This window comes from Vulpes lagopus, chromosome X (assembly GCF_018345385.1).
Source record: "Vulpes lagopus strain Blue_001 chromosome X, ASM1834538v1, whole genome shotgun sequence".
In the NCBI taxonomy this organism is placed as follows: Eukaryota; Metazoa; Chordata; class Mammalia; order Carnivora; family Canidae; genus Vulpes; species Vulpes lagopus.
In genome coordinates this window covers 19337691-19359998 of record NC_054848.1, presented here as the reverse complement: position 1 = coordinate 19359998, position 22308 = coordinate 19337691, and the positions used below count along the sequence as shown (strand labels likewise).

Sequence of the window (22308 nt, the reverse complement as noted above, 5' to 3'; positions counted from 1 at the left end):
TTCTAGAGGTGTCAAAGCCTCAAAAATATGGGCTGCTTCATGAATTTACATGTCAACTTGTGTGGGGACCATACTAATGTTCTCTGTATTGTTCCAGTTTTAGTATATGTGCTGCTGAAGCACTTGATTGTCAGTTCTAACAGTTTTTTGGTGGAGTCTTTTGGGTTTTCTGTAGAGAGTATCATGTCATATGCAGATAGTGAAAGTTTGACTTCTTCCTTGCTGATTTGGATGCCTTTTATTTCCTTTTGTTGCCTGACTGCTGAGGCTAGGACTTCCAGTACTATATTGAACAGAAGTGGTGAGAGTGGACATACCTGTCTTGTTCCTGACCATAGAGGAAAAGCTCTTAGTTTTTCTCCATTTAGGATGATATTAACTGGATTTTTCATATGGCTTTAATTATGTTGAGTTATGTTCTCTTTAAGCCTACTGTGTTGAGGCTTTTTATAATAAAGATTTTATTTATTTATTCATGATAGAGAGACAGAGAGAGGCAGAGACACAGGCAGAGGGAGAAGCAGGCCCGACGTGGGACTCGATCACGGGACTCCAGGATCGCGCCCTGGGCCAAAGGCAGGCGCCAAACCGCTGAGCCACCCAGGGATCCCCAGCTTTTTTTTTTTTTAAATCAAGAATGGATGTCATACTTTGTCAAATGCATTTTCTGCATCTGTTGAAATGATCATATGGTTCTTCTTTTTTTTTTTTGATCATATGGTTCTTATCCTTTCTTTCATTAATGATTGATTTGCAAATACTGAACCACACTTTTTTTTTAAGGTTTTATTTATTTATTCATGAGAGACAGAGAGAGAGAGGCAAAGACACAGGCAGAGGGAGAAGCAGGCTCCATGCAGGGAGCCCGACATGGGACCTGATCCTGGGACTCCAGGATCATGCCCTGGGCCAAAGGCAGGCGCTAAACCACTGAGCCACCCAGGGATCCCCGTGAACCACACTTTCAACCCAAGAATAGATCCCACTTGATGGTGGTGAATGATTTTTTAAAATGTATTGTTGGAGTTGGTTTGCTAGTATTTTGTTGAGGATTCTTGCATATGTGTTCCTCAGAGATATTGGCTTGCAGTTTTCTTTTTTGTGGTGATTTATCTGGTTTTGGTGTTAGGGTAATGCTGGTCTCATAGAATGAATTTGGAAGTTTTCCTTCTTTTTCTATTTTTGACTAGTTTGAGAAGAATAGGTATTAACTCTTCTTTAAATGTTTGGTAGAATTTACCTGTGGAAAAATTAATTTAAAAAAAAGTGTATGTTCTCATTCATTTGGGGAATATAAATAATAGTGAAAGGGAATATAAAGGAAGGGAAAAGAAATGTTGGGAAATATCAGGAAGGGAGACAGAACATAAAGACTCCTAACTCTGGGAAACGAACTAGGGGTGGTGGAAGGGGAGGAGGGCGGGTGTTGGAGGGGAATGGGTGATGGGCACTGAGGCGGACACTTGACGGGATGAGCACTGGGTGTTTTTCTGTATGTTGGTAAATTGAACACCAATAAAAATTAATTAAAAAAAAAAAAGAATTTACCTGTGAAGCCATATGGTCCTGGACTTTTGTATGTTGAGAGTTTTTTGATTGCTGATGCAATCTCTTTTCTGGTTATCAATCTGTTCAAATTTTTAATTTTTCCTGTTTCAGTTTTAGTAATATATATGTTTCTAGGAATTTATCCATTTTTTAAGGTTGTCCAATTTTTTGGCATTTAGTTTTTCATAATATTCTCTTATGATTGTATTTCTGTGGTATTGGTTGTTATTTCTCCTTTCTCACATATGATTTTATTTATTTGGGTCTTTTCTCTTTTTGATAAGTCTGGCTAGGGGTTTATCAATTTTATTAATTTTTTCAACAAATCAGATTCTGGTTTTATTGATCTATTATTTTTAAAATTTCTATATCATTTATTTCTGCTCTAATCTTTATTATTTCTTTCCTTCTGCTGGCTTTGGGTTTCATTTGTTCTTTTTTTAGCTCCTTTAGGTGCAAGTTTAGGTTGTTTGAGATTTTTCTTGCTTCTTGAGGTAGGCCTGTATTGTTGTATAGTTCCTTCTTTGACCTGCTTTTGCTGAATCCCAAAGATTTTGATCCATTTTGTTTTCATTTTCATTTGATTCCATCTATTTTTTTAATTTCTTCTTTTATTTCTTGGTTGATCCATTTATTTTTTGGTAGCAAGTTACTTAACCTCCATGTGTTTATGATCTTTCCAGATTTTTTCTTTGTGGTTGACTTCTACTTTCATAGTGTTGTGGACAGAAAAGGTACATGGTACAACTTCAGTCTTCTTGAATTTGTTGAGGCCTCTTTTCTGGTCTAATATGTGATCTGTTCCAGAAAACGTTCCATGTACACTTTTCATTGCTTTCATTTTAGTGTAGTCTGAGGCCACTCAATGATTGTAGAGTTGTCATGTGGATACAAGAAACACAGTCTTTTCTTCTGCATGTGATGGAAGTGCACTTCACTCCCGAACCAGCATTATTGCTATACCTTTCAGCAGGTGCAGCTTTAGTCTCAGGTTCTTGACTTGATTATGTGAGCCAAATATTAATTCTTCTGTTTTTCACAAACTACACAAGACATAAGACAAACTTTCTGAAGCTTTTTGTTACTTGCTTGAAGCAAATGAGAAATAAGCTTTGTTCTTCAGTCTTTGTGGTGGAGAAATTTACCACATTCCCTTTCTTAGGGTCTTTTTATCCACATGCAGAATATAAAACTTAATTCTATAGTAGGTGGAGGTGTAGGACACCCCCCAGTCAGATCCCAATACACAGCTTATCAATGCACACACATATTACTGTAACTGATACTGCTGAGTGTATTGTGGGAGAGTTAAGTATGTGTAATTCTTCTCTCGATTGTAAGGGATGTTCCCAGCAGTAAATGGAATAATAGAATAGTGGTAGTGGGATGAGTATACAACTGGGAGCCCACCAGGCGTCCCCAGCCCAGCCATGAGGTATCAGTACAGCAGTGTAGGATTCTGATTTGAGGTATGCATAACTGGAAGCCTCTACATTGCCCAAGGAAATAAAAGAGGTAGATGTGCTTAAATGCTTAAAGGGACTATAACATTTATGGTAGTCCTAGGCAGCCAGTGAAGAAAACAAAGGGTACTTGGGGCTTTATTATAGATTACAATAAGCAGACCTCCTTGCCCTGGTAGTTGTAGATATCATAACATTTTAGGACTACATTGTACATACTGAAGGGTCTTGTGTGCAGTGGTGGGACATGCTAATTATTTTTTCAGACTCCATCAAACCCATGTGAGTAAAGTCTATTTGCCTTGATGGGTCACATTACTTTATACATTAATGTGGAATTAAGATCCATTATTTTGGGGCACCTGGGTGGCTCAGTGATTGAGCTTCTGCCTTTGGCTCCAGGGTCCTGGGATCAAGTCCCACATCAGGCTCCCCACAGGGAGCCTGCTTCACTCTCTGCCTATGTCTCTGCCTCTCTGTGTCTCTCATGAATTAATAAATAAAATCTTTTTAAAAATCTCTAATTTCTCACCAGTGGATAGGTCAAGACCTAGAAAAGACCAGTACCTCATCAGACATGTCTCAGTACCATTTCGTGGATGATATTATTTTGATTGGAAGTGACAAGAGCAGTGGATGGTCTGTCTTAGATAGTGGGTCCAATTTCCTTGTAATTGGCACTAGAAGATTAACCCTTTACATATTAAGGAACAGCAGCCACCCAAGTAGGAAATGACACCGTTTGGGATCTTGTTTTCCTTTCCTAGTACTCAACTATTCACATTCTTACATCTGTAAAACAATGGATTATAGGGATCCCTGGGTGGCCCAGCGGTTTGGCGCCTGCCTTTGGCCCAGGGCGCGATCCTGGAGACCTGGGATCGAATCCCACGTCGGGCTCCTGGTGCATGGAGCCTGTTTCTCCCTCTGCCTATGTCTCTGCCTCTCTCTCTCTGTGACTGTCATAAATGAATAAAAAAATAAAATAAATTGCCTCTTTAAAAAAAACAATAGATTATAGTCTATTAATGCCACTAGGTACTTGAAAGTATTCCTGAGATTAAGTCATTAATATGACATCTGATATTGGCAACTTAATGTCTTTGAGTGTGTCAAGGTAATGTTGCCATTTGTGTTTTTTTTTTTTGCTGTATTTATTTATATTGAAATAAAGTTGACACAAACTCAGAGTTTAATTAGTTTCAGGTGTACAACATGGTGATTCTGACACATCTGTACATTATGCTATGCTCACTACAGTGTAGCTATGTGCTTTTGTTTTTGGTCTTGCCTGATACCACCACTGGGTGTACTTCATTTAAGAGACCAATGCTGGCTTTTTTGTGAGTAATGATGGACATTAAGAGAGCAACACATCAAGAGCAGGGGTTTTTATACCCTCACATCTCTAACAAGGGATTGGTTAAGATGAGAATCCCATGAAGTGGTTATGGCACATGGAGCCTCCATATTTACACTGTAAGTGCTGTATCAAGGAAATAAATTAAGTGGACATTAACGGTATCTCGCAGCTACAGGAAAATGTACCTTGTCACTCTCCAGATATGGTTGTCTTAGATGCAAAGGTTGGAGCATCAACTCAGGCTTCTTGGTGTCTTTGGTACACCAAGTTTCTTGTGGATGCCTGGGCCTGGCTTGTGGATTTACCAACTAAATTAAAGTCCAGTGGGGGATATGGGCCAGTGTAGCTGCATAACACCAAAGAAAATCATTTATAATTGTGCCTGGGATGGGAATTCTGCTCAGTTAGTGCAGTTTAGGATATGATGCTTATCCTGGAGAATAAGCATCTGAATGAATCTTGCTGCATTTTTACTGACTTATGTGCAACTGATAATGTCCTAGCAGTGTGGGCTGGTGGCTGGCAGCTGAAAGGCTGGATGATCAATTTTTAGCCTTTGTTGGAATGAACATTATCAACAGAATGCTAAAAATACATACCATCTATTCATGTGTTATGTGACCATTGGTAGGGACCCTTTGAGGGAAATTCTGTGGAATCAACAAGCTCATCAAACATGTCATGCCCAGATTAGGACCAGTGCTAACTGGAGAGTCCATGCAACAAGGCATGGTAATTTATCTGTAACTTGGGACCTGGCTCAAAACAAGACCCAGAGTTTTCCATTGCTTGAGGCCATGGAATCTTGGAAATGTGCAGAGTGCCAATTCCACAGTCAAGTAGAGAGAATCTCTGTGTCCCATAGCCAGAAATACTAGAGCTGGTATTCTGTTCTTTCAAGTGTACCATTGGTCATGGACTGTAGTAGATACCTTTTCTGACTATGGTATTGCCAAATCCATTTTTGGAGCAGTTAGGGGAATTTTTGCAATAGACTTGGACTTTACTTTGTGTTTGCATTCATTGACTGCTTCCAATCAGACAGCATTGCCTGGTATATAGGAAGAAGTGCCCAGAATTTTGAGCTCCCTGGATGTTTTCTGGACTATTCCTGCTTTGTAGAATAGCTAGGTAGCTGGTACTATTCACTGAAGAATGGCTTGAATTCTTGGATTCTTGGATTCTTATAGAAGAAGGTAGCTGGTACTATTCACTGAAGAATGGCTTGGATTCTTGGATTCTTGGATTCTTATAGAAGAAACTAAAAAATAGAAAGGGGTGACTGCTGCTTAGTTCCCAGCAAGTCAGTTTGGGTTCTAAATGTGGCAGTTCCCCAGAAGGGAGCCTCTTATTTAAATAGAGTGTTTATGTCTTTGAGAGTTGGGGGGAGGAGACCCAGAGTCATGATGGTTGAATATATGCCTACCACAACTCTCATCAGAAATCCTATATTCCTTCTAACTGAACATTGGCAGGGGCCATGGGATAATGTGTCAACAGAACAAGTTTTGGTCCTTTTTGCAACATAGCCTAGCACCTCCTTTTAGAATATGGTTGTATTAGATATTTGTTGCTTTATCTTTTGAGTCTCTGCCGTATCTCTTAGAAGAGAAAAGTGGTTGGCTTTTAACATCCTGTTCAATATATACTTAAAGGGATGAGTCTATCTCACAGAAACTTCACTCACTACAGCCTTAAATGTAGGTCCTGCAGGTGCATTTCCTTTTGTATTCTGCTTATTCGAAGTAAAGCGGTAGTGTCTGGGTATTGCTATATTCTCAGAGTAACTATGAAAGGGGAGCTTTATCTGCTTAGGACATGAACTGATGCTTTCTTATGGTGTGAAACCTCCTCTTCCTCTTGTTTAAGAGCATATCAGTGTTTTAAGTTCTGCTTATTGTCCTGATGGCTTTGGGAGAGACTTAAATTTCTCTGCCTCAGTTGCTTCATCTTTATATGGGATATATTTCAATATTTTCTCTATGGATTGAAGTTGAAATAAATGATAAATGTAAGATCTTAATACAGCTTCTGAGACTTAGAATTTAGATCTTATTAACCATAGAAATCAAATGTTAGATTCAGTAAAAAATGTAAGAGTTCAAAGTAAAGGATGTGTGGTAAGCTCATCCAGCTGGGATTCATAAATGTTTCTTCCAGACCTAGGTGTTTTGGAACCATTTGAATTCTGAAAGTAGTCTCCAGTTGAATATGGACAAGTTTTGATGGTCTGTCATTTGTACATATTGTCAAGTTTGGGTGAATGAGAGAAGGGAATGAGAATGAGAGAGTGAGTTAAGAATGAGAGAAGGGAAGATGCTAAACATGATTGCCATTTATGTTTGGGAGAAAGAGCTTGAGTGAGAGCTCCAGCTTGTATGTATTTTCTCTTTAGCATTCCCCATTGACCAGGAACATGTGTTTTTCTATGACAGTCTCAAAAATTCAAGGCTGCGGGAGTTGGCATATGGCTTGTGGAACAGGCCTAATCCATATAGAGACAGCCACTCAGGGAATGTGATTCTTTGAACCCCTCAAATTCATCTATCTTCAAATATTTTTCTCCATTTCTTGTTCCATGATGGGAAATTCTGTCATTGACCCATTATTCTTTGGATTGCTTTTCACTTTTAAATGCTTTGTCCTGGTCACACTCATACAAATTGATCTCCCAACACTTGATCTTATATTAAATATGTCATTTCCAGAATACTTTCAAGTATTGTATGTACCACACACTATTATTTGGTAGGAAAAACTAACCACAGGGATGTGTTTCTGCTTTAAGAGTGAAAATCTGGGGCGTGTGGGTGGCTCAGTGGTTGAGTGTCTGCCTTTGGCTCAGGGTGTGATCCCGGGGTCCTGGGATTGAGTCCTACATTGGGCTTCCTGCAGGGAGCCTGCTTCTCCTTCTGCCTGTGTTTCTGCCTCTGTGTCTCTTGTGAATAAATAAAAGCTTTAAAAAAAATAAATGCCTCTCAAAAAATAAAAAAGAGCAAGTTTTAAGGGTGTTATCAGTAATTTATGGGAAAATTGTATAATTATAAAAATGTAAAGTGCTTTTTCTGAAAGAAAAATCCATACTGCTGTGAGGGCCCAAAGAAGGACACAGGATTTACTCTATAGTGGGGTCAGAGTGGATGAGTGAATCCTCAGGGAATACTTAATAAGAGTGTAATTTTGAGGCACTGATTATGTGGTTGTCACTAGGTGAAGAAATCTGCTGGGTCGGGCACCTGGGTGGCTCGTTCAGTTAAGTGTCTGCCTTGGGATCGGGTCATGATCCTGGAGTCCCAGGATCGAGCTCCAGGTTGGGCTCCCCACTCAATGGGGAGTCTGCTTCTCCCCCTGCCCCTCACCCTGCTCATGTGTGTGCTCTCTCTCTCAGATAGATAGATAGATAGATAGATAGATCGATAGATAGATAGATAGATAGATAGATAGATAGATAGATAAAACCTTTAAAAAATAGAAATCCACTGGGTATAGGGTAAAGTTAAGGATCAGTAATGAGCTGGTCCAGAAAACAACATCTTGGAAGATCTTGATACTGGAAGAGGACCCCAGGACCTGGAGAAACCCAGAAAATATGTAATATGAATTACTAATCTTATGTTACAGATCAGAAAATTCAGCTTAAGGAAGGGAACTATGCTAGAAAGTGTCTTATGAGTCCAGATCCTTTGTTTCTACTTGTTCTGTTTCTTTCAACCTTCATGGATATTAGTTAGTATTTCTGAAGTGCTTTGTCAGTGATTTTGTGGCAACTGGGAAACAATCTCCATCCCTCCTCATGAGTGTGGAGGAAATTCCCAGCATGCCAACGACTCCCCCTGAAAAGTCTTTTCTCCTTTCGACTGAAGACTCTTCTAGACCTGGGTTGAGTGATGGGCTAATTTATTTGGATCCATTTCTTTGCAAGGTGGCCTGACACTTTATTATTTATTTGATTATTAAATTTTAAATTTGAGTAGAGTTGATATACAATGTTACATTTATTTATTTTTATCTTGGCCTTTGGAGCCTCTGCCAGTTTCTCTCTTACCTGAGGAAGGTGTGTGTTCAACTTCTTATTCAATACAGACTTTCAAAAATATGTCTGTCCATAGCACCTTCATTCACTGCAACCTTAATTTTTACAGTGTAGGTCCATGTCCATATGTTATTTACATATTTGAAGCACTCCCCCTGGTCTGAAATCAAATACTTGATTGTGTTTCTTTCTTGTGGTGGAGCTTGTGTACTGCTGAAAAGGTGCAGGCACTTATGGGGCTTCTACTTCTGTTTGGTGTGAACCCTTCTTCAAGGTGGAGTGGATTGGTATTTGGTTGGTGGGACCGACCTCATGCATACATAGACAATCCTTTGAGAATGTGATACTATGAGCCCCAGGAAAGGTCATCCGTCCCTGAGTGTCTTCCCCTATCTCCTGCCCATAGTCCAAAATTTTGTCATCACATTTATTTTTTATTGTTAAATGTTTTTATGTTTCTATGCTATGTCTTATTCAATAATCATAGAAATTAAAACCTTCAAAATGCATACTACATTAACTACTTAATTTCAGGAATACTTTTGAGTGCCCACTGTGTCTCAGGCACTGTTATTTGGAAGACTTCATTAACCAAAGGTACATATTTCTGCCTTTCACAAGCTAAAATTTTAGTTGTGCTATCAGGAACTTAGGGAATGCTCATATCACTATGCAACCATGAAGTGACACGTGGTCTGTATATTCTATCACTTAACATAGAACTTTGCCAGTGCAGTTTTGGGGTGAGTGAGTAATCAGGGAGGGTTTTCTTGAGGATGTGACATTTGAACACCTGAAAATGAGGTGGATGCTATTTGCTTAAGATGTAGCAAAAGCTCACCACAGTCTCTCAGGATCATGTGTCCTCCATGGAGAACACACACGTTCCTTCTACAGGAAGTAGAATTGCTGATGATAGGAAGAGTGTAAGAGACCTAGATCCTTTGCTGAGATTTGTGCTAAATCTGTTGTTTATCTAATTTAATCTATACCACCTTTCTACCCAGAGCTTTCTTCTTTTAAGAGCAAAGAGGTCTAGGGTACAGATTGAGAGCCATCTCTAATTTTACTGGAACAAGAGGCTTTACCCAGTGGTCAAGATGTGTTAGAAGCTTGATGGCACTCAGAGTTGTTTAACCTTTTAGCTGTTATGGGTACTGGGGCAAAAATCACCGTAGTTCCTAGAAACTTCCATAGGTATGGTAAAAATTTTACCTCAGATGTGGCTATCGCTCTCAGATTGGGTTGTGGACTGATGTGTACTGAAGTGTGGGCACTTTTGAGCAAATACACATATAAAATTTGTAGTGTGGGAAGAGGTGTAGTAAGTGTAATTATCTTGATTGTAAGGGATGTTCCCAATTGGGAAATGCCACAAAGGAATAGTGATAGTGGGGTGAGTGGGCAACTGGAAGTGCATCAGGCTTCCTCGGCATAGTCACGAATTATCAGTAGATACTGTAGGATATGGGAATATGGGGCAAGGGAGTGAAAGAAGGTCCCTCCGCAGATCAAGGAATTGATAGTTGCATAGATATTTAAGAAAACTATACCATGCTACAAAATAGCTTTGTGTGACCAGTAAAAAAACTTTATGGTATTTCATGTGACACTGTGCTGGAGTGCACACTCAGTGCAGCAGTGTTACTCATAACCCCTCCACTTACAGGTTATGAAGGTCATGGCACCTAATGAAGTGGCATTGGTGGACCTGTTAATGTTTTCTTCAATTCTCTGCATCCGTGTCATGGGAACCAATTTGCCTTCACAGAGCTTATCTAAGGCAACCTAAACTTTTCCATGATGCCTCACCAGTTGATAGGCTGAGATCTATAAAATAGGAATTCTCACCAGAGAATTTATTGTACTATTAGGTGATGACCTTATTCTGATTGGAAGAGCTAAAGACAGTGGATTATCTTTGTTAGAGAAACTGTCCATTATCTAAGTAATCAGGCCGGAAGATTGACTCTGCCAAGAATCATTGTTCAGCAGCCCAGGTAAGTCCTGGTGAACCATGTGGGCTGATGCCTAGATAACAACCCCAAGCTTAGTCAATAGAATTGGTGTCCTTAACCCTCTAGAAGACCAAATTTTGAAGAGTATATGATAATCTTGTTCAGTACTGGACAGACTTTATATATATCACATAGGTATCTTACCTAGTCTATTACATAAAATTATTGGAAAGGCATAGAGTTCACCAACAGCTTGCCTTAGAAAATATACAAAAACTGTACAGATCACCTTTCCCTTAGTGACAGTTACCTATTCAGTGTGTTTTGACAAAAAGTGTCAAAGACATTTATGCAGAGTGAGACCTGGAGCAAAAAGATATGGCCATTAGGCAATATCAGCCTTGGGGTTTGTTCATGGTGCTTGCCTGAAACTATTATCCAACATACCCCATGTAAAAAGCTGTTGCTGGCATATTAGTAGGTGCTGATGGAGTTAACAGAGTGACAAAGCAAGATCAGGGGTTATGAAGCCTTGACTTTCCTATCAAGGGACGGGTTAAAAATGAGAATCCCAACAACATATGTGATTATTCCCCCCAAGAAACATCTGTTTTCAAGAGAAAGTGGTATATACAAAGAAGAAATAAATCAAGTGTTAGAGATGTCTCAGAGTACAAGAAAAAGTGTCCAGATAGACCCACATTCTTAAAGATGCCTGAATCTGATTAGATCTTGATGGTAAATCTGTTAATAAAACTAGGAGTGTAGGGGGATGTAGAAAACCAAAAAAACTGTGCAAACCTAGATAAAACCAATTCTTCATGGAAAAGGAATTCTTGGTGGGTGAAGATTCAGTCTGTGGTGCTTTCACTGGAAAATATTACCCTGAAATATATTTTGTATTTCGACTGACTCCTTGGTAGCTGCCTCTAGGCTGGGTCATGAACTGGTGCTTGGCCCAGCCTCTGTTTAGCTAAACAACATGAGCCAATTGCACAAGACACATAACTCCTATTTGTGCTCCATGTGTGTGCTTGTGAATAGGGACTCTTAGGATGAAAATCAGTTGAATCAAGAAGCTCATCCATTTGAGCTACCCAGGAAAGGGCCATGGTGGAGTGGATAGACTATTGCATAGAGCATGATGATCTATTTTCAATTCAGGACCTGGCCTGAAAACAAGATTTTAGTACATGAGGCCAAAGAAGGCTGGGAAAAGTGCTTATTAGAGTGCCAGCTACACAGTCAAGTACAGAGGGGATCCTTGGGACCATAAACAGATGTGCCAGAACTGGTGCTGTATTGTCCTCTCAGAGTTATGACTGGCATGAATTGCAGTTGATTCCTTTTCTGACTATGGCACTAGCAATCCTGTGAGCACAGCAGATGGAAAATTGTATTTAAGGACTATTAGTTGGATTGTGTTTTCTATTTGTATTCGGTGACCACATCTCCTCAGACAATAGTGCCAACTTTACAGCACATAGTACTCAGCAGTGGGGAACTTCAAGAGACATTCAATGGACCATTTATCCCCATGTCATTCCAGAAAGGCAGATGTCATTGAAAGATTGCTTAAATTCTTTAAAAAAAAATGAGCGAGGACAACCAATCAACCAATGCTCTCGGTGGAGCAAATGCTTATGAAAGTCAGTTTAAGCTTTAATTGTGCCATTTCCACAGCACCTGCTGTGGGAATTTAAGTAGAATCCTTAAATTTCTACATTTAAGTAGAATCCTTAATTATGAGGTTAGGTAAAAGGGATGAGGCCCAACAATGGCTTCCATGCTAATAACTCCTTCCAATGTTTTCTGCCTTTTTCTACCTCAGTTTTTCATGTCTGTGAGGGGGTGAGTGGGTTATTGCTGTTGATTCAGTTTTGGTTTGTTGCTTAGCAAGATAATACAGTACTTTACCTTAGAATATGGGGTCCTTGGCATTTATATTTTTCACCTTTTAAGCTTCTGCCAAAACACTTATCAAGGATGAGTTGCTTTCAACATCTTGTTCAAGACAGACTTTCAGGGATCTGTCTGGTGCACAGCATATTCCCCCACTCTATTCTTTATTGTAGGTCCTATGGGTAAATTTATCCCATCTCACTCATTTTGTGAGTTATTGAGGTACATACAAACCCCTCATATCTGGGACATATAAAGACCCCTTGTAAAGACTTGGTATTTGCTGGCTATTGATGTCAGCATAGCTTCAGGGATCTAGTCAATTTGGACCTGCTGGTGTGGGAAGCCCTTAATTTTGTCCGATACCAGTTTCTGCATTTTTGTTCTGGTTTTACCTGTTGTAATGTGACATGTCAGGATTCAAGGTCTTTTCTTTCATTATTTTACAGGCCCTTAAAAAAACACTAGAAAATATATTTATAGAGAGCTGACAAGTCATAGCTTGTCATTGTCTTCTACCTTGTAGTAGCAAATAGTGGAAACATGGATGGATCCCCTGTAGTCCTCAGTGGCTTTTGGGTTTTTAAAGAGCATAGTCCTATTGGAATTTGATCATTGTCTTCACTTGAGTTCCTATGGGGCTGATATAAGTAAGGTCAAAAAGACACTTTTTCTCTTTCCTATGAAAACTGTGTTCCTGAACACTGAGAAATATCTTCCATTCCCAGCTAGGGACGACTTAAAGATTGGAGTCTTGTAAACAGTGTATATATGGATGTGGAGTTCAGAATAGGCAACTGTTTTGCCTTTATTTTTTAAATCAATGAGCAATTATACAACTTCTCCCTAGTTATACAGTTGCTCATTCTCACCCCCCTTGATGTGGTTCCCAGACAGAGTAAGGCTTAGGGAGAAGAGCCCACCTTTGCCTAGTTGACTAAATTGTAGTGTGAGTCTGATGTCTGAGATATGGAGGAAATTCTGAGTGGATGCTCTTCTAGAGACATTTTCATTTCATCTTTTAGGGACTTAAGACTTTATGCCCCTGCTGAATGCAATGCCTTTCCTCTGGTCATGAAACTCTCCCTCAGTCCATAGGCTTTTTGTGTTTTTTTTTTTAACCTCTGTTGGGGTCATTTTGCTTTTTCCTGTGCTTCTCTTGGTATTTAAGTGATTTTCAGAGTACTTTTGCCCCTAGAATCTATATATAAACCCTGAAAACCAGAGATATATTTTCTGTAAATGGTGGGAGTGCTGCCCTCTCTCAAGATGTACTTTTACATTCCTTATCTAGGGGTACCACTAGCCTCATCCTCTTGATTTTACTTGGGTGAGTCAGACACTAGTTCCTGTCTTCCTTAATCTTTAGAGGCCTTACTCAACTGTTCTGAAACTCTTTGTCAGTGATTTTTGTGGCAGGGGGGCAATAGTACTTTTCCCTACTTCATGACTATGGGGAAAATGCCTGTCACACTGATACCTTTGAACTCTTTTCTCCTTTCTCCTCAGTTCTTGTAGATTTCTGTGGTGAGTGATGGGCTAATGTCAAGAGAACCTGTATAGGTCCATTTTTTTTGCAGGATGGTGTATTAGTCTGCTCAGTTTCCTATAACAAGATACCATAGACTGGGTGGCTTAAACAACAGAAATTTATTTTTTTCACAGTTCTGAAAGCTAGATGTCCAAGATATAAATGTTAAGGTTGGTCTCTGGTATGAGCCCTCTTCCTGGCTTGTAGATGGCTGTCTGCTTGTTTGTCCTCACATGGCTTCTTCTGTGTGATGCGTACACACAGAGAGAGAGAGTGTGTGTGTGCACTTTGGTGTCTTCCTATTCTTTTTTCTTTTTTTTAAAATTTTTATTTATTTATGATAGTCAGAGAGAGAGAGAGAGAGAGAGAGAGAGAGAGAGAGAGGCAGAGACACAGGCAGAGGGAGAAGCAGGCTCCATGCACCGGGAGCCCGATGTGGGATTCGATCCCAGGTCTCCAGGATCGCGCCCTGGGCCAAAGGCAGGCGCTAAACCGCTGCGCCACCCAGGGATCCCGGTGTCTTCCTATTCTTAAATGAGCACCAGTGAATTAGGGCCCCACTCTGATGGCCTCATTCAACTTTAATTACCTTCTTAAAGCCCTGTCTCCAAACAAGTCACATTGGAGGTTAGGGCTTCAACATAAGAATTTTGGAGGACAAAATTCAGTCCATAACAGGCATCCTCGTACCTCACAGTACACTATGGGAGTATTTGGTATTTGTTGTCTTGGCCTTTGGAGCCTCTGCCACTGTTTTACCTAGGAGGGTATGTATTCAGAATCCTGTTCAATGCAGGTTTTTAGGAATACATCTTTCTTTGACTCTCCACCTGACTCATACTCAGCTTCGGCCTTTTGTGACTGACCTTTTGGTTTGGCTCCTTCTGTTCTTTCCACATACTCCTCTGGGTGCTTTCCTTTTAGCACAATCTTATGCCACTCATGATCATCACATCCACATGTGGACATGAGAAGTGCAGTCCTCTCTTTTGCATGTGGCAAAAGTGCAGCTCACTCCCAAACCACCCTTTTGTGATACCTTTGGCAGTGGCTGCTACAGCCACAGGTTCTTGACTTTGTGTATCTCAAATACTGTACCTTGTGTTTCAAAAATTCCACAAGACATAAGAAAAGCTTTCTGAAGCTCTTAGTTATATGCTGTCCCTTCCTCATGAAGGTGGAGAAAAGCCCTAACACATTTCCATCCTCAGAGCCCGCATGTTGACCATGGAGAACAAAAACCTCTCTTCTTTGGGAGGCGTGAATTACAGGTGCTCCCAAGTCAGCACTCTTTTAAAAATTTTTTTTAATTTTTGTTTTTATTATTATTTTATTGAAGTTCAATTTGCAAACATACAGTATAATACCCAGTGCTCATCCCATCAAGTGCCCTCCTCAGTGCCCATCACCCAGTTACCCCATTCCCCCGCCCAAGTCAGCACTCTATTGTACCTTCCGCTAAGGGCAGCTCTAGCTCCAGCTTTTTCCTGTATGAGTCAGACACTAGTTCCTTTGTACTTGTAATTTCAGAGTCATGAGTGAAGCTTACTGAAGCTGTTGCACTTATGTCATTTGTCCCATCTGTCTTATTCAGCTTGGCTACTATAACAAAATACCATAGAATGGTTGACTTACATGATAGACATTTATTTATCATAGTTCTGGAGTCTGAGAAGTCCAAAATCAAGGCCCTGGCAGATTTGGTTCTGGTGAAGGCCCTCTTCTTGGATTGTAGATGACTACCTTCTTGCTGTGTCCACACGTGATGGAGAGTGACCTCTCATGTCTCTTCCTCTTCTTATAAAGGCATAAATCCCATCATGATGGCCCTGCCCTCATGGCCTCATATAAACCTAATTACCTCCCAAAGGCTCCATCTCCAGATACCATAACATTGGCAGTTCGGGCTTCAAAATATGAATTTGTTGAGGTGTGGGAGAGTAGGACACAAATATTTAATCCATACCATTATCTCTCATCTCATAATATATCATGAGTCTCCAGTCATACAAGTCTGAGTATTACAGAGAAGCATGTGATTGGTGATGGACAGTAAGTTTCCTTCAAGAATGCAGTGATTTTATGACTTACAGGTGTCCCAAATGGAGAAACTCCCTGATGTTATCCATGTGTAGGGTATTCACTTTGCATTTTTGCCCTGGTGACTATAGGTCACATATCTTTATAGGTCACATGGGGAAAAACTTGAAACACATCTCATCAGAATGTGGCAGATCACCTTACCATGTCCTACTTGCCTTCCTATCCCCCTTTCAAGGTTGCCATGAGGCAAATTCTCATTTGCTCCACAGTCTTCTGGGATGTGGGTCTTTCAGCCCAACCTTTACCCCTCAAAATAGATTTGCAGAATAGATAAGAATCCAGTGTCCACAATATTGGTATACAGTTACAGATATGTTTCTAAATGCTTTGGTGACAGGGAGGCATGTGATCCTTTAGCTATGTCCCTGAGGCCCCTGCTGAATTGTGTAGGTAGTTTGAGTTAGACATAAAGAGTAGAAAACCCCATAAATCTAAGAAAAATATTATTTGGTTATTACCCACTCGTCTGTGTCACTAGGAAATTGAAACTGCTTCTGTATGACTGATGGCTGTGATTACAGATAAAATACTCCCTATTGTTCAAGTGCATTCAGTTATTGTAGAGGTACACTGAGCTTTGTTCCCACAGAAAACAAAAAGGAAAGAGCAATAAGGATAGGTTTGGGCTAAAATCTAATTAAACTGTAGAGGCTTCCTCCTTAGGTAGTAGATAAGGAAGCCCTGTCAGTCGTGCTGAGGGGAAAGGAATGGAGATCACCTGGACACCCAACAACCACCCCCATGTTCCAAGCCAATCTAGCCATGAATACCTGGGTATTGACAGGAAGAAGGCAGAAAAATTTGCTAGATTTTCATGTTCACATTGATGTTTATTTAACATATTCAACTGACTTTCCACCTAGGTCTCTATTCTTTCAAGAACAAACAGGTCTAGACCATCTCTCACTGGGAAAAAAGGCTTTATCCATTGGTCAGGGTGTGTTGAGGATTTGACTGTACTCATGTTTTTCACATTTTTCTAGTCCTTGTGCACACAGGGACACAAGTCACTGTGATGCTTTGAAATTCCCACGAGCATTGTCAAAATTTACTTTGAGGAAATAACTCTTAGATTGGACTATGGACTGATGTGAGTTTATGTGTGGGCCCCTACAGACCAATGCACATGTAAGATAGTGTTAACTGTTATGAATGAATGTATTGTGAGAAGATTTGTGTTAAATACATGTAATTGTTCTTTGGGTTGTAAGGGATGCTCCCAGTGGGGAAATGCCAAAATTAGAACAGTGGTAGTGGAATGAATGGACAATTGGGAGCCCATCAGCCTTCCTCAGCACAGCCATGAGGTATCAATAAAGCCTTAGGAGGAGGATGGCGAAAGGAAGTTCTTACACTGATCAAGAAATGAAAGGACAAAGAGGTGCTTAAAGAGACTACACCACTGTAGGGTAACCCTGTGTGACCAGTGAGCAAAGTACCTCACACCACAATGTGGATGCCCACAAACTCAGTCTGGCGGCCCTTTTGCCCTCGAAGTTCTAGTTGTTATGATGGTCATGAATTCCATTTTGCTGATTGAAGAGCCTCATATGCAGCACTGATTATTTTAATGCTTCTTTTTCAGATCGCATTACAATTGGATGATTAGAGGCTGTTTGTCTTTCTGGAGCATATACTGTAATATATTTTCTCCAGTCTACTGTAGAGTATCCTGAGGCCGACTCACAGTGTATTGTGTTTATTATGTAGACAGTCCATCACCTGTGTAACCTGTGTTGGAAGTTTAACTGTGGGAGGAATCAGCAGCTAGCTACCTAGACATACTTCTGGTGAGCTATGTAGGTTAATGCCCAGACAACATTCCCTGAGCTCATTCAAGAAACACTGATGGCCTAAAAACCTCCAGAAAACTAAATTTGGCAGAGTGTGTGGTACCTGATCAGTTTGGGATGAACTTCATACCCTATATATAGAGGGATCCTGTTCAGCCCGTTGTAAAAGATTACTCAAAAGGTGGCTATTTTTTAAAAAGATTTTATTTATTTATTTATTTATTTATTCATGAGAGAGAGAGACAGAGACAGAGACAGAAACACAGGCTGAGGGAGAAGGAGGCTCCATGCAGGGAGCCCGATGTGGGACTAGATCCCGGGTCTCCAGGATCACACCCTGGGCTGAAGGCAGAGCTAAACTGCTGAGCCACTCGGGCTGCCCCAAAAGGTGGCCATTTTGACCAGTATGCTATAGAAACTCTGAAACAAGCTTTACAGACCAGTTTTCTACTCAGGCACATCACTCATGCAGTGTGTTTTGAGAGAAGGTATCAAAGACTGACATATATGTGGACTGGAATCTGTGGCAAAAAGATGTAGCCACTAGGCAATGACACCCTTTCTTTCTTTCTTTCTTTCTTTCTTTCTTTCTTTCTTTCTTTCTTTCTTTAAGATTTTATTTATTTATTCATGAGACACACACACACACACACAGAGACAGAGGCAGAGACACAGGCAGAGGGAGAAGCAGATTCCATGCAGGGAGCCTGACATGGGACTCGATCCCGGGTCTCCAGGATCACGCCCTGGGCTGAAAGTGGAGCCAAACCCCTGAGCCACCTAGGCTGCCCTCTTTTTTTTTTAAGACACCAAATGAATATACTTACAAAGTAGGGTACAAATAATGGCTATATAAATGGTACAAATTACATACTCAAGAAGAATTGTCCAGAAATTTGTTGTCAAATCAAATTTATAAATTGTGATTATAATCACATTTTTTCACACATTCCAATTTCTTTTTTTTAATTTTTAAATTTTAATTTTTTTGTGAATTTTTAAATTGGAGTTCAATTTGCCAACATACAGTATAACACCTAGTGCTCATCCCGTCAAGTGCCCCCCTCAGTGCCCGTCACCCAGTCACCCTGTCCCCCCCGCCCACCTCCTTTCACTACCCCTTGTTCATTTCCCAGAGTTAGGAGTCTCTTGTGTTCTGAATGACACCCTTTATGATTTGTTTATGGCTTGCCTGACATTGTCATCTGATATATCCCATTTGAAAGATGATTGCTGGCTTGTTAGTGGATGCTGGTTGATATTGAGAGGGTACAAAGCATAAGCAGGCATTAGTATGCCCTAACTTTCCTATCATAAAATAAGCACCAGGTGAGAAGCCCAACAAAGTGACTATTGCCCAAGAAATAGCCATTTTTAAGTGTAAGTGGCATATCCAGAGAAGAAATAAACCAGGCATTAATAGTATCTTAAAGGTTCAGGAGGGGCGCCTGGGTGGCTCAGTGGTTGAGCATCCACCTTTGGCTCAGGGCATGATCCCGGGGTCCTGGCACTGAATCCTGCCTGTATCAGGCTTCTGCAGGGAGCCTGCTTCTCTCTCTGTCTCTCTCTCTCTGTCTCTCATTAATAAATAAACAAAATCTTAAAAAAAAAGGTTCAGGAAAAAGTGTCTAGTCACTTTCCAAGTGTGGGTGACTGAGATGCAGAGACGGTGCCAGCACCCCATTTTCTGGTGGCCTCTGTTCACCTAGGTTCCTTCAGATGCCTCAATCTGGTACATGGACACATACACTAAATTAAAGGCAGAGAGATAGCAATGGGCTGTGGAAACTGTACAACTCCAAAGAAAACCGTTTGCCCCTAAGCATGGAAGAAAGCAATCTGCTCAGATGGTAGAGCTTGCCTGTATAACCTGCTGACTGTGGTGCTTGCTCTGAAAACCAGGCTCTGAAATGTATCTTGTTACATTTGACTGACTCCTGGATGAGAGTCCATGGGATGACAGTATGGACAGTTGCCTGGCAACTGGGTGACTAGATGATCAATTCTCAGTCTCTGTAGTAGCAGACATTATCAGTCAGATGCACAATATGTGCACCCCCTGTTTGTGCCCTATGTGATGCACATGAATCACCTTGAGAATGAAATTCATTGGAATCAACAGGCTTATTAGATGATGTCTTGTCCAGGTTAGCACCCTGATCACCTGGATGAACTATGCGCTTGGAAGTGTAATCCATCTACAATTAGGGAGCTGTCCCTAAAACAAGACCCTGTGATTCTAGCACATGATGCCAGCTATACAGTCAAGTAGAGAGGACATCTCCAGATCCCATATACAGAAGTGCCAGACCTGCCTTTGTACCCTCCTTTTCAAGGTTACCACTGGACATAGACTACAGTAGATTAACCTCATGTACATGCACAGCAGAAGGGAGAGTTTTATGCAAAGACTTGTAGTTGAACTGTTGTCCAAGGCCTCCTAAAAAGACTTGATGTTTGTTGGCTGTTGGTTGCAGCTTCTGGTGTTTGGTCAGTGAGAGCTGACCATTTTTGTGTAGTCATTTTTTTTGTAGTCCTTCTTTTGGCAAGTACCAGTTTCCCATTTTTGTACTCCTCCTGCCATTTAAGTTGTGATATATTGGGGCTCCCAGCACTATGCTAGAATCTCCATCTTAAGCTTGTATATAAGGTGGTGGTGGCACCTCAGGACTCCTATTTCCATGTTGGCCTTGATTTTAGCTTTCCCCCCTCCCCAGACAGTGTAGTCTGGCCCTACCTTCTTATTCAGATTGTCTCCATGATATTGTAGCTTCCTTCTCCTGAGGTCATCTAAACTACAGTGTCTTTCTGGAAAAAATACTGAGCTTCTAGAACTGCTCCATGGTCATTTGCTTGCAGAAGTAATGTAGGGCCCTATCTATCTATCTATCTATCTATCATCTATCTATCTATCTATCTATCTATCTATCTATCTATCTATCGGATATGAGTATGTGAAAATGGATTCCATTTGGATTCTCCCTGCCTAGCCTACCTAAGAGTCTTCTTAAATGATTGGGATCCTGTCTTCAGTCTTGGAACCATGGCATTCTTTATAGATATCAGTCAGCATAATGAGTGAGGACAGGGAGACCTTGGGAACATTTGACAAAAACAGAAAAGGAGGAAGAAGGGAGAAAAGGGGGTGAATTGGAATATGTCCAGGAAGACAAGGCACATACAATGGGGGTGTAATCCAGTATGTCTTCATCTTATGATTCCCTGAAGATAGATTTTCCAGATCTGACAGTATATGAAGCCTTTGAAAAATGCTTGTGGCTTTAGGGAGCAAGAGGCTGATTAAAATCTCCTGAGAGCCTGGCTATTTGGACTTTTGTAGATCTAAAGCTTTCAAAACAGCCTATGTAGCCAGATCTTACTTCATTCAGGAATAAAGAAGCCTCTGGTAGAAGTTGACGTCCCTCTGTCCCTGAAAAGAACTGAAGAGTTCATACATTGGTTGAAGTATTAAAGGGCTTGATAGAACTCATATTGCCAAACCAGTGTGGGGTAGCACTTCACTTTGGTGATACCTGATCCTCACATATATGCTCCTGCTGCCTTTTGTATAGTGACTTGTCAGTGCCCCCGAGCACTGCTAAGCTGGGACACCTGAGGCCACCCTGGCGTGGTTTGGAGTGGCTGCCCCTCGAGTGGCCTGTCTTATGTGGGGCCTAGATTGACTCCATGAGATGTTTGATCTTTTCCTCCTGGAAGCTATTAAGGCCACCGCACTTTACTGAAAATACTGGTAAGTATCTGTAGGCCTAGATGAAATGCTGTCATTTGAACTTCATAGTTGTGAAGTGGGACATTATCATATCCAGTTCATTCCCATGCCAGCTCCCTTTTGTCCCCTCTAGCAGGGGTAACTCCAGCCCTAGTTTTTCTTTCTACATTAATCAAACACCATACCTGTGTCACTGGAAATGCAAAGAACACGAGTGAAGCTTTCTGAAGCTCTTGCACTTGGGTCAGTCATTCATGAGGCAGTTTTCTCATCCCTCAGGGTTTGTTGAGATATGGGGATTTCTGCCCTTCCCTTATCTGGGCAAAGAGCTGCAGGATAGACAAGTACTTAACTGCAACCTAGACGTGGCTGCTCCATGAGTAGGTCTCCTATAACTTGTACTGGGGTATTTCTCTCCATTTTCTTATGGAGAGTGCATAAAGAATACTGGGAGGTTGAATTTGCCTCATTATTTTTTGCTGTGTTAGTAAATATTAAAGTGTCAAAATGTAAAGAAAGCCTTTACAGATAATTTTAGTGTAATAACAAATTTACCTTCTCCTTGGCCTTGTATGTCTCTGTGAGTGAAATGCCAAATTTGGCACTGATTGTGTGGCTGATGAAGTTATGATGCTCCTTTATTAGACAAGAGGCTATCCTGGTCAGATTAATGGCTAAGATAGATTCCCCAGCATCTGGAATCACATTTTCTCACTTAAGTGGTGATGAGAGCCACAGTAGGGTCCCTGAGCTAATAATAGATGATTTATTTCATATTAAAATAGATTAGGCCTCTAGGCTGATGGTACCTGTGATGATCCTGGCTAAACCCATGGACAAGATGAGACTTCCTGATCTAATAGCACAGCAGGGGCTGGTTAAGA

At 40.7% G+C, this 22308-nt stretch overlaps 1 non-coding gene and 1 pseudogene across 1 annotated transcript; one reads left to right on the top strand and one right to left on the bottom strand.

Annotated features, from left to right (window-relative positions):
* The window catches only part of LOC121482440, a 57814-nt pseudogene that overhangs the window by 13987 nt on the left and 21519 nt on the right, over window positions 1–22308 (top strand).
* Window positions 22–123, bottom strand: LOC121483655. The gene has a single exon (XR_005985783.1). It is a non-coding gene; the product is annotated as a U6 spliceosomal RNA (small nuclear RNA).